Source organism: Octodon degus, unplaced genomic scaffold (genome assembly GCF_000260255.1).
Source record: "Octodon degus isolate 3935 unplaced genomic scaffold, OctDeg1.0 scaffold00022, whole genome shotgun sequence".
NCBI lineage: Eukaryota > Metazoa > Chordata > Mammalia > Rodentia > Octodontidae > Octodon > Octodon degus.
The window spans coordinates 15,364,795-15,378,209 of NW_004524598.1; the positions used below are offsets into that span (position 1 = coordinate 15,364,795).

At 41.7% G+C, this 13,415-nt stretch overlaps 1 protein-coding gene across 3 annotated transcripts in view; it reads left to right on the forward strand.

The window, feature by feature from the left end:
* The window catches only part of Snap91 (synaptosome associated protein 91), a 137,393-nt gene that overhangs the window by 27,305 nt on the left and 96,673 nt on the right, over positions 1-13,415 (forward strand). Inside the window, exon 1 of one of the 3 annotated variants that reach the window (XM_023711958.1) lies at positions 660-722. The exons of the other annotated variants lie outside the window; for them this stretch is intronic. The gene's annotated coding sequence lies outside the window, so the exon portion shown is untranslated. Of the gene's footprint in view, positions 1-659; positions 723-13,415 lie in introns of those variants that run through there. 3 annotated transcript variants of the gene reach the window in all.

The window sequence follows — 13,415 nt, forward strand, 5'->3', positions numbered from 1 at the left end:
GTCACTATTACTTAGCAAGGTCATCCGTTTAGCGCACTGCATGGCTCTTTCTTTCCCCTCCGACAGCTCTGTGGAAGCTGGCATTCATCTCATTCTTTCTTACTTGTACTTCGGTGACAAACAGCAATAAAGAAAAGTTTGATCAAGCTCTGCTAATTGGAATTGCGAAATTTAGTGTCATCTGCTGACACATTCCATGAATTCAAAAGGATATAAGCCTAAAACACATTTCAGCTGCAAATATACTTGGAATTTAGCTGGTCTGCCTAAAGTACTAGCCAATGTAAACATAAAGTATAAAAATATTGTATCCTTTTATAATGATGTAGACCCAAACTGAACCCTAAATTTAAGTAATTAGCTAAATTATTCACCAAAGATCTGTTAGCCACAGTTTAAAGCACCAAGTTTTGTTGATGCTTTGAATAAAAGACTGTTCTCTAATATTTAAAATGATAAAACCCACTATACTTTGCCCTCTGTTAATTGTTAAATACCTCTGTAGCAGGTAGTTCTTAAAAAGCTAAATGCTGAATTATTGAAATATGACCAGCTTCTTCAGAACTTCCCTTAATATCACCAAAAACACTCAGCTAGCTAAGCAGCCAGATTGTACCTGAAAGATGTCGTCAGATGCCATTTTCTTTGCAGCCCTACTGCAAGAAGAGGTCAAGTAAAAGACATAAGAAAAGCCCGGGGTTGGTTGTAGGATATAAAGGAAGGTGAGGATTTTAAGCAACTGGCTGCATTCTGGGTCCACAATAAATGTCACTGAGTGTCTGCCCTGCATCTGCTGATTCATGTGAGTGGGTGTCGCAGGGAACACATGGATCACAAGCTTTCTTAGAGCTACGTCTGAGGTAGGGCTGGGAGTCAGTAGATCATGGGCTTGTGAGTAAATAAATTGAGGTATAAGTTGCAGGCGAAAAGAGCCATAGGAAAAAAGAAAAAGAGATGAAAGTAAGGGATTAGTATTGGGATCCATGAGGTAGGAGCTTGAGTGTGAGGTAAAGGTGACTGGACTTTCTTATAAGTGATGGCCCATTGAAATTATGTACAGCAAGAGCACAGGTGGTTTGGAGAAGAAAAAAAAAACATTCTGGGAACTGGAACATGGTGTAAGGCAGAAGATTGAAGGGGGGAGAATGTACTTACTGCAGTTTTTCTCAACCCAGTGCTTAGAAATTGGAGGTGGTAGTTAGAGGAAAATTGGAAATCATACCTAGGGTTTAAGACGTGAAGTTCGTAACAATGAGGTGTCGATGTGGATAACAAGGAAAGAGTCAAACAGTAAGTTCCAAGTCAGGTTTTGCCCCTCAAAAAGGGTAAGAAAGAAATCAAGCTATATGGCATAGTTTCACAATTTACTGAAATTTGGTTTGACTACTCTTTGCTTTAATTCTTTTCAGTAACAATGAGGTGAGTGTTTTCTAACAGGGAAAAATCAGTGTTTATGATTTTTCTGGTTCTCTCCTAGTTTCATTCAAGCAGCAGAGTAGCCATCGCTCCTGCTGCTCTCAGCTGTCTGTCAGAAGTAGTGATACAGTTAGTGGCTTATATCCAGAGCTGTCGGGGGTCCTTCTATGTGCAGGTAGTGCGGAGAGGTTTTCACCCCAGCTACAGGCATGCTCTGAGGGCTGACCCAGGAATCAGTGTTGACGTTGGGTACGTTATTTCCCTTTCTGCAACTTTCTCTGAAGCATAATTGTCAGTATTATGGGACCTGTCTTATTTGACCATAACTCTTTCCTTGTTTAGACACCACGGGGCAAATTTTGCTTCTTTCTCTGACAGAAACCAAGCAGATATATGGATCTTTAAAGAGAATTTCAACAAGCTCTATGCAATTGCATGTCCTTTGTTCATTTGTTTATTTGTTTGCACATGTTAGTTATCCCCTGGGAGAAGTACAAATCTTGAAACTTGTTTGAAGAGTAATTGCCATGGAGTTTTCTTTCCATTTGTTCCTTTCAAAAAGATGAATCATGGCAGAGAGCATTTTAGGCTTCCTTGTAACTGTGATTATTATCAAGGTGATGTTAAGTTGTTTCTGATTTTTTTAAAATGAATAGAGTTCCAAATATTGGGATAACTATTGCAGACTTTTAAGATACAGAGAAAAGAAACATTTATCATTGTTCTTTTTTTTAAAAAAAAGTTTTTCATTCTATATGTCTGTGTTTCAGAAATTAAAGTTCACAGGTGCATGACTAAACCTATATGATTTTGCATCCTGAATTCACCGTGGAACATGAATTGAGCATCTGCTTTCTTGTTCCTCTCAATGATAGTATGTAAATGTAGCTGTTCATATACATGAGAGAAGTTAATTTGTTACATGTGATGATTGCTTTATCATACTGGGAAAATCAGTTTGAGAAGGACTGCATTATATGGAACTATTTCTTTCCTCAGAGAATGACATAGTCACCTTTGTATTTAGAACTATACTCTTGAAAGCTGGTTAGAAATAGCAGAAAAGAGAACTATTTGGCAATTTTGATCATGATCAGAGTAGGAGGTACTAAGATTATGGTAAAGTAGAGAGCTGTTCCACAGATACAACTGTATCTGTATATGTTAATAGGTACCTTAATATGGAAAACAAGAAAGAAGCTGAGAAAGACGCTGAGTGAGAAATCCATGTTACCTTTGTGGCTGGCAGTGCTGTTATTGAGCAAACCAAAGTAGGTTTACAGAGTAGATGATGGTTTCACTTCTGTCTTACTCATCTATTTTAGATAATTGAGGTCTAGTAGAAATATAGGCACAGAAGGTCCTGCTTAATAAAAATCATGACTGTGGCCAGCCAAATAGCTCAGTGGATTAAAGTGCCTGCTTAGGCAGACATAGCAGCCAGGCTTCAATCCCTAGCATGCTGTGCTTGTCCGCCCCTGGGGCCTGCTGAGACAGTGATTGAGACTGGGCATGGTGGCCCCTGCCTGTAATCCCAGATCTTGGGAGGCTGAACAAAGGCGGATCACTAAGAGACCCTGTAGACCTTGTAGACCCTCACTAAAATACAAAATAAAAGAATCATGACTGACAAGGAACAAAGAGAAGGGCTCAGGAAATCCCTGGGGACATCCAGGGATTTTTCTTTTACTGGAAAAAGAAGACCAGTAACAGAAGACTAAAGAAGAAAGAAGAAAAGGCTTTTGGAATCCTATACAGAAAATGGTTTCTTGCAGCAGTGTCTCCAAGTGTTTTCAATGTTCCCTTCCAGTGGTTTCAGTGTTTTAGGTATTACCTTTCAGTCTGATCTATTTTTTAGTTGAGTTTTATACACAATGAAAGATAGTGATCCAGTTTCAATTTTCTATATGTGGTCATTCAGGTTCTCGAACCCTTTGTAGCAGTTGGCATAGAGTGTCAAGTTGATTTGCTTTTCAGTCCACCCAGGAGATTCGCGAAGCCCACTTCTAGGTTGTTGTATGCAGCATATTGTTGGATCTTGCTTCTTGATCCATTCTGCCATTCGGTTTCTTTTGATTGGTGAATTGAGGCTATTTGTATTGATAGTTACAACTAGTATGTATTGGCTCATCTTTGTCATGTTATTTTCCCATAATGGTTCCCTGTTTTTCTCCTCTGTTTAAATGCTTTCCCTGACTGGTGGTTTCTTTGCTGTTGTTCTTGGAATTACGGTAATTTTTATATCTGCCTAAAAATATCTTTCAGTACTCTGTGTAGGGTTGGGGTTTTTGGCCATGAATTTCTATAGTTGTTCTTTGTCATGGAAATGTCTTATTTCTCCATTAGTTTTGAAAGTTTTGCAGGGTACATCAGTCTGAGTTGGAAGTTGTTTTCCTTCAGGATTTGAAATACTTCACTCCAGCTCCTCTTTAGGGTTTGTGCTGAGAAGTCTGCCATGGTTCTGACTGGCTTTCCTTTACAGGTGATCTGTTTCCTCTAACAGCTTCTAATATTTTGCTCTTGTGCTGATTATTACATGTCTGTGTATAGATTTATTTTGGGGTATGGCAAATTGGAGTTCTATATGCCTTCCTTTCCTATGCCTAGGACATTCTCTGCTGTTACTTCTGCAAATAGGTTTTTTTTTAAAAAAAATGTATATATATTATTTGTGTTGACTCCTGCCTTTTCACTTTTCTTTGTGTTGTCTTGCAGCTGTTGGATTACTTCCTGATTTTGTTCAAAAGGTCTTTCCTTTTGTGATCACTAGCCATGATCCTGTCTTCCAGGTCTGAAAGTCTATCTGCAGTTTCATTCAAGCAGTTTTTCCAGCTTTCAGTGGAATTTATAATTTCATGGTACCTGTTTGAATCCATTCCATGCACACCAGTTCTTACATTGACCATTCAAGGTTTCCACCCTCTTCATGTCATCATCTGTTTTTTTTTTTTTTAATCTGTATGTCCTCTAGATTTGCTAAGCAATTTCTTTATACTTGTTGACATTTCTTTTTTTACCCGAGAGATCTTTTTCTAATCTGATCGCCTCTATAGCTTCTTGGATTTGTTTCTTTATTTCAGTTGCTATCATTTCAGAGTTGTCAGAGGTGTGTCTTCTGTTTTCATCTTTCTCCTAGACTGGAGATCTGAGGTTGCATTTTGCTTCTATGTCTTGTGTCATTTTCTATGTCAGAAATTTTTATTTTGTTTTCTGGGCTGACCCTCTTTAAGCTTTAGTACTAGGTAACTTTGTCACTAGTGTCAGGCCTTTCTAGGAAAAGTCTGTTCTTCAAGGTTTTCTTCTATGTGTAGGAGGTTCTTGGTGTGTGTTTGGTCCAACACCCTACCTTTGCAATGAATTTAGAGTGAGATGCTTGCATTATTTGGCTGAATTCCCAGTCCTTTGATATGGTTTGTGGCTAGTTGTCCCCCCAAAGCCTCATGCAGTCAAGGGGAGGACTTCTTGGGTATGATTAACTCATTATCCACTGGGATTATGAGTGTGAGTGCTGCTGGGATTATGGGTGTGAGTGCTACACCCAGCCTGGGGCAGGCAGCCTGAATGCAATTTAAGGGAGACAGACTTCCTCTCCCATTGTTGCCATTGTTGCTGCTGCTCCTCCCATTTGCTCTTGCTCTTTGCCGCCACCATGACAGCATGCTTTCTGCCTGTGCCCTTCTGCCTTGGAGCCACTGAGTATGGACTGAAATCTCCAGTAACAGTGAGCTAAATAAACCTTTCCTTCTTTCATTTTGGGTGTCAGACATTTGCCCCAGCAATGAGAGAAGAGTAACTGAGACCTGTGTGGTGATGTTATTACACCAGAACTTCCCAGCGTTATTGCAAAAGTGAGAACAATGGACTAAAACAGATAGATGAGCTGTAAACAGAAGGATCACTACAAGTTGGATCTACATTGTGAGACCCTATAGCCCCTGTAGACTCTGTCCTAAAAATACAGAAACAAACAAACAAATAAAAAACATATATGACATCCTAGCTAAAGTAGTATAATTAGCACTAACAACACTATGAAGCAGTTTAAAAACTGATACTGTGGTAACTATCAGTTTTGTACCTTTAACCACAGAAGCAAAATCTACAGCTCTATAACAGAATTGATCATAAATTGGGAGCTTGTATGCAAAGTGTTTCCCCTTGGTAGAGTGGAAACCCCTATGGTGGGGAAATTGAAGAAGGAGATTGGCTATAACAGAGATAATTGAAAAAAATAAAGTAGAAATGAAGATGAAGGATGATCACACAAGCTTTGGGATACTAGAGAAGAGGACAGAAAAGAAAGAGTGAAGGAGTAAACAAGGGATTCTTGAAGTTGACCAGAAAAATTAGACTATTCACTCATGAAAATTAGAGAGATATTCACTCATATGAAAGTATGATTTAGGCTAGACAGGTAGATTGAAGGGGAAAGAAAATGAGTAAATTAGAACAAAAACAGGAATAGGAAACAAACCCTAAACCACCAAAAAAAGAAAAAGAATTTTTTTTAAAATCCTCTGGTGTCCACCAAGAGTCAAAAACTACTGGATAACACTGCAGGAGAGTGTGTGCAGGATTTGAGGCTGGTCTTGGCCTCCAGATATGCGGCCTGGGGCCAGAGTCTTCAGCCAGTGCTTTATGTATGTTCCTTAGCAGCACCCCACTCCTTACCCCATTTCTCTTGGCAGTGTCTCTCTCCCAGTGCTATGCTGTTTTCAGACAGAGACAGAGGCTGTTCCTGGTCCCACACACCCTTGGCTCCTCCTGGTCCTGGCTCAGCCTCTGGATCTCCTCCCCAGCAGTCTCTGTCCCCCCAAGGTCGTTTGGTGCGGGGTAGGGTGGGATGCTGAGATACCTTCTGGTCCTCTGCTCCTGCTGCTGCAGTCCAAGGCTGCTCAGCCCCAACTCTTACTCCCCTTCTGAGGTACGATGCTGACTTCTTGTTCCGTGCTTTACAAGTTCTGCTGCCACTGTCACCTGTCTCTGCTGTAGTCTGTAACTCCCCCAGATGAGATGGGGGAGTGCTGCGGGGTGCCTTTCTGCTCCTGCCCCCCATAGCGTACAGGCAGCCTGGGCTGCACAGTCCCGAGGTGCAGGGCTGTTTAATTCTCCACACCTCTCTAACCACAGGTCACAGGAAAGGGGTCAGCTGTTCCATTTACTATGCACGTAGTAGTCTTTAATCTTGTTCTAGTTGGTGCTCTGGTGCACAGAAGGAATAGGATGAAAAGAGAAAGAGGAAAAGTGACTGATTGTCAGGGAGGAGGCGCTTGGTGTCGGCAGAATTTACCGCCAGGCTGTAGCATCTTCTGTTTGGAAGAAGGCAGAAGAGGCAGGGGCCTTATATCCTACACCTACCTTGTCTGGCTTGATTTAGCCACATTATCTTAGTATATGCTTTTTCTTCTTCTACTTTTAAGATTCTAAGTATGGTGGGCAGTCGTCCTGGTGGGCTGGCTGGCCATTTTATTAAGGCTTTCATCTGTGTTTTGCTCTATCAGTCTCTTATGTGCAGCCGATTTTAGTTTCAGGGTGTATGTCCTTCCCTTTGTACCAATTACCTGTATTTTAGTTCAGTTCCCCTGAACAAGTTCCTCTGAGCAAGGCTCCCTCTCTGTTCAGCCATGCTGTCCCAAAGAGTTGTGTGTACTACTTGAATTATTAATCTCAATTTGGTGAATTTTACTACTTTTTAAGTAAGTAGTTAGCAGGAAAAATATCAATAAAGGTATTGAACTTTTAATGTTTATTGTTTATTGGATAGATCATGGAGGTGCGGCTTTGGGGTCTTTGTTTAGCCCCTCTGTCCTTTCCCTCTGAAGCCATTCCCCTGTTCTGCTATGATGTCCTGACCTTGGATCTGCCACCCACATACTGAGTCCCTTGAACCATGAGCCGAATTAATTTTCTCCTCCTAGAAGTTATAGTTGTCAGATAGTGTGTCCCAGGTGGGAAAGATGACTAGTAAAGTATTTATTGATGAGACTCCATCCTCTAATGTATATTGTTGGTATCCTTGTTGAGGATCATCTGACTGTATCTGCCTGGGTTTATTTCTGGGTTCTCTGTTTGGTTTCATTGGTTTGGTTTGTTTGTATGCCAGTTACCATGGTTTTTAGTACCTTGACCCTGTCTTGTCTCAAAATCATGTTTTGTGGTGTGTCCAGTTTTATTCTTTTGCTTGATGTTGCTATAGATTTTGGAATGTTTTTGTACTTACACATGATTTTTAAGATTATTTTCTAGTGCTGTGAAGGAGTGGGATCACACTGAATCTGTAAATACCTTTGGGTGGTATGGGCAACATCAATCATTCAAGTCCATGAACCTGAGAGGTCTAGGTTAGGACTGTCTAGTGCCATATAAAAGGAATCAAATGAGGGTCGGTGAGATAGCTCAGCGGACCAAGTGCCTGTTTAGGCAAGTGCAGGGACTGGGGTTGGATCCCCAGCACTACATGCTACTCTGACCCTACCCCCAGGCATGCTGAGCCAGCCACAGAGTCCAAGCATGGTTGCACTGTGTCCGGACATGGTGGTGCATGCCTGTAATCCCCGTGCTGTGGAGGCTGAAAACAGGAGGATCACTGTGAGTTCAGGCTCTGTAGTGAGACCCTGTACCAAATGCAGTTAAAAAAAAAAAAAAATCAAACAGAAGCATTCGTGTCTACTGAGTTGGGCAGGTTGGAGGACCCTGCTAAATGTGGGTGCAGTTCAGGGTCACAGAGTTGATGGCTGTCATAGAGTAGGAGCTCCCAAAGCAGACTGGATTGTAATGGATTCCCACAAAAAAATGAAGAGACAGCAAGAGCAGCATTTTGAATATTTGGAAAATACAGAGAAAGGATGTAGTATTAAAAAAAAAGAAGAGTGACTAGGAAAGAATAACAGAAAAGCTGGGTAGGAACACAGGGTTGGCAGACTGAGAGTCCAGAGTAAATTGTAGACTTAGGATGGAAAAGAATACTGTGCCTTTTCTGAGGAGAAAATCTAGTGGACTATCCTGTCGTTAAATGGAAGAGAGCTTGAAAGGGCATGGGGAGAATTCAAGGAGCTTATATTACTCTTAATTTTAAAAGATGCGCTTCTCCTTGTTCCTACTTCTGTCACCCGAAGCTCAGAGCTGTGTGACCTACAGAGCTTCACATTCAAACTCCATGTCTCGGTGCTTTTAAATTCAGAGTTTCTGCCCGTACTCTCAGTTTAGAACACACTGGGACAGTGAGAGGAAGGATTGGTCATCTTTTATATGAGGAGCTGATTGTTGGCTACTAGACACCCCTCTAATCCTCTCACGAAATGGAGTCTCTGTTAGAGAATTGCCGCTCAGAGGACGCATCCCTCCACTGCCTGCCTTCTTGGGCATTGGTCAACTCCAACAAGTACAGTTCATTTCCTTTCCTTGTTTGTTTTTTTCTCTTGGTGTTTTCTAACTTTCTTTCCTAATCTGAAAAGTAAATCTCTGTTGTATTGTAAACTATTGATGAGTCTTCTATGGATATTTGAACATGCAATTTAAATAAATGGAAGGAAATCATTAGAAATGTAAGAAGTGAGCATTTCTTCCTCTGGGCTACTGAGTCTTAGAAGAACTCTGATACAGTGTTTCTCTAAAGGCTGAAGAAGAAAAACCTGCTAAAAGCAGTTACTGCTCAAGACAAAAATAAAAATGTAGGCCACAATAGCTGAGACTTTAGGGCAAAGTGGGAAAAAGGCTATACAGGTAAGTATTAGATTGAACTAAATGAAATTACAGATGACGTTAATTCATTCTTGACTGACAGAAATTGTAACTTCATCTTGCTCAACAAAACAGGTTCCTGATTCTAAATATACTTACATACTTTAGGTAAAAACCTCTTTGAAACCTAGAGCTTGCTGTCCTTCATTATGTGTGAGTACCTTTCCTTTAAACTTTATTACAGCAGTAAGGGCTTTACATGTATATGAGGATATTTTTGACTGCTACTCAAGCAGCATGGTTATTTTCCTACCACAAAAAGCTATATAAAATATTAGTCATAAACTGAGACCACTGCCTTGAGGTCTTACTCCAACTCAACTTCAAGCACTGACACTTGCTAACTTTTGTTCTAGATAAGCGATTTTCAAAGGGGAAGCTTGCCTGGGGCACGTCTGACAGTGTCTGGAGATGTGTTCCATCATCCTGACCTGGGGGGCAGGAATCTACTAGCACTTGCGGGAGAGGCCAGAACGTTGGCACATACCCTGCAGTGTGCAGGATGCTCCTGACTCCACAGATGAAGAACTCTCTGGCCCCAGATGCCAGTTGTGCCAAGGCTGAGAACCTGCTTTCGACTGAGCACTAGAGAACTTTGAGTATGAAACGTGAGGCAGTGTGTCCTATTTCTTGATGGTGAGCATGGGACACTTATGAGTAGACAGAAGTCAGTTCAGATAAAATGAACCAGATCTGATTTCCACAATACCTAGTGTTCATAGAGCTGCTTTTTGAGCAGGAGTGCTCGGAGTACCTAAGACATGGATAGGTTTAAAGAAGAATTGGGTCACCCAAGAGTTTTTAGTGAAATGGAAAAATGCCCACTTCTTCCTGTTATTTAAATGGAAGAAAATACAAAGAGAAAGATGATCAGAAATATTGAATAGAATAGGTGGGAATCTTCCATACAGAAAATTTGATATGTGAAGACCTTACTTCGTCCTTTTGGATTCCACGGTGGATGTGTCTAGGTGGTTACTAACGTCGCTGCAGTTTTATGCACGCATGGCAGGACAGAGCTAATGGGATGAGGGGGAAGGAAATGTGATACAAATTTTAGTCCTAAATTTTTATACTTTACTGAGAGGGGTTTAGCTTTCTCTTTGACATAAATTAGCTGTGTGACTCAGAAGCTTTTGTAAATAAATATATATCATTAAGTCGCTGCTAACTCTGAGAGCCAGGAAGAGACACTAAGAGATGTACTTAGAAAGATTTGTTAATAATTGAGTAAATGAAGTGTTATCTGCGCTGTGAGAAAGGTAACTATATTTTACTTAACTTTCTGAAAAAAAATATAAGTAGGCATGAACATAGGTAGGATGTATAGCTTTGTGTTGCTAATTATGAACATTGAAGTTTTTTAAATATTATAAATCACTTCTCTCTAGAACATTGGGTTTTTTTTTCTTTTTGTTTATTGGTTTGCACTTTTAATTGCCTGTTTCTTTTTAAGTAAGTGGAAGAAGCACCTTCCAGAAGCAACAATAGCAGAAAAGATTCCATCAAGAATCTATATACTAAATTTGTACAATTCTATGAAAAATTACCAATGTTTTTATTAGAACTGTACATGAGGGTAAAGCTGTCAGCTCAGAAGGGGTTCATTCTGCCTGAAGAAGCAAAGTAAAGGACCTAAACTTCCAGGAAGCATGGGATGCTGAGGAGAGGGAGAAGAGCTGAAGGCAGGCCGCACGTGAGGGCCATGCACCCTGTGAGACACTCACCCAGTGACCTTACATGAATGTGTTGGAGCAAAATACTACCCTAAGTTCTAGATCATAATAAGATATCTGAGCATGTTGGCCTTCTGGATATCAAAGCACAGCATATGGGGCCCTATGTGAGATCTGAACAAATAAATACCAAAAGGAATTTTTTAGGATCATTCAGCCTCTACTTGGGCTTTAAAATGCTGACAGACCGTTCTTCTGTCCTGCAGGCAATATAATAACCAAGGAGGCAGCTGTACTAGATTACTCCTAGACAGTAGTCATCTGGGCAAAGGGATTGCTAAAAGCATCCTCCCAAGAATGGCTTCTACCACTAAGAAGAGGATGTGACACTGAAGGGGCCAGCAGAGCCCTCCAGTCCCTGTGACATCCAGAAGGCAGGAAGGTGTCTCACATAGCTGACTGTATGAAAGCAGATGCAAAATACCTAGCTCTAGAATGACAGCCTCTACAAGTGTCTATTTCATTGAGGCAATGAATTTAGGGCGCTCCTCTCTGAGCGGCTGAGAGGAATTTCCTTGATTTTCACTACCACATTAGCTTGACTCTGTGTTTCAGGTGGTTTCTCTTAAGACTTGAAGCTTCAAATAGTCAACACTGATTTGTCCATCAACGGTTTCTAGCTTGGTTCATGGCATCCCCAGTGACAGAAAAGGGAAGTTAGTAAGGAACTGGTTTTTTTTAGGTCAGCCTCTGGAACTTTTCCAGATGACTTGACTCTGTGGAAGGACACTTGAAGAGTTGGATGTAAGTTGTCCAGAATGTCCAACAAGGTCTGAAGAATCATTGTGATCAGAGCCTATGATAAAGTGTTCTAAAGGGTTGATAGCAGGGCTTACACTTGCTGCAAAGATGGACATAGAATTGTGTATTATGAACTAAAGTTGTATTCCTTGGCATTTGATAAATACATTCAGGTCTTATTTTAAATGTGTCCAGAGCCCTAAGAAGTAAGCTGAGGGCCCTGAAGAATAGAAGCAGTAAAGCTTTAGGAAAGTCATGGGGATAGAACAGTGCTGGGAGATGGTGCCAGAGGTTCTGACCTAGCGGAGCAGCGGGTGGTAGGTCAGGTCCAGTCTAGTATGAGCCCTGGAATGAAAAATGGCAAAGAATGTGGGAGACCCCTTAGAGCTGAGGCTATAGAGGCAGTGAAGAAGAAAACCCACAGAAGCTTGCACTAGCGGTTGCTATTTCTAAGTACTATTTATTTTAGGAAACGTAAGTTTCACATATGTGGGCGGGAGGCTTGATTAGAACAGAAACTGATGCCTTGCTTCTGCGGTGTGAGTCCTGTCTGTGAAGCATGCTTTTCTTCGTGGCCTGAGAACCCTCTAAGAGGAAGCACTGACCAGAAGAGGTAACTGCGGATGACATTATTCTCCTTTTCTGAGGATAAAGCAGGAAGTGATGGACCTATAAGAACCTACAGGCTAGACATTTCAGAAGAAGCACAGGGCTTTCAAGGCTGTCGTCTAAACAGGACGTGTGTAATGACCTGACGTACGTGAAGACTCCACTGGGCGGCTGATCGTTGTGTAGCAAGAAATCAGAAACCCAAGCCACATGTGTCTTCTCAACTCTCCCTGGCAACCGTGTCTGCACAGGCCGTCCATCGGGCTCTTAGGACCCGCAGAGAGCTGTCTTGCGACTGTGGATGGCCCGGGACAGCGTGCTCTTCCCTTTCTGTGGTTAGTTACAGATAGCCATCTTCTGCCTCTCTAGTCCTTCTGCCCAAATTTTCTCTTAATCAATTATTATTTGGTTCAAAAAGCACAGAGTTCTTTTGAGACTTCTGTAATGATTTAAAAGAAAACTTGGCCCTAGTCCTCCAGTCACAGGAGCAGCTGGGCTCTTACGCTGGCTCCTTGAGCCTCAGAGTCATGGTGCTGCATTTGGGAGGCAACGTGGGTAGCATCCCCTTTACTTCAGTTGGCTTCGGAGAATCGCAGAAATATGAAAGGTTCATTTTGAAAAGTTGCTAGATGGGATGCGTTTAGAACGTTGGGGGGGGGGGCAGTTTGCTCGTGACGGTTGAGTGACTCGTGGACCTGAGACTGTGTCTTTCCACACTGCACTGACAGTGGACACGCTTTCGGATGTCACGCAAACATTAAACGGGGATAGAGCCACCTGAGCTTGGGGAGGAAATCACAAGAGAGTCATGAAGTCAGTGGAATCAGGTAGAAAGAGAAAGAAGAAATGGTACGGGCACGCACCATGCCCCACGGCCTCTGTTTCCTTCCCCCGGAGCGTATACAAGAGACAGCGACATGCTCGTGGTCCTTATTTCCTCCTGTAGCTTATGCATTTTAATGTTCCCCATCAAAACTGTCAGCTAGTCCTCTTGGCTCAACCTTTGAGATACCTGAAGTACTGCATTTTAGTTTCTACCTATAGTAACACTGATACACTCATAATCACCTTTCATCTGAGCTATTAACACCCCCCCCCCCCCCCCCCCCCAAAAACGAGGAGGAAAGCCTGTCCATTTTGATTTGCACTAAAGGGCGCATCAGTAGGTGCTCC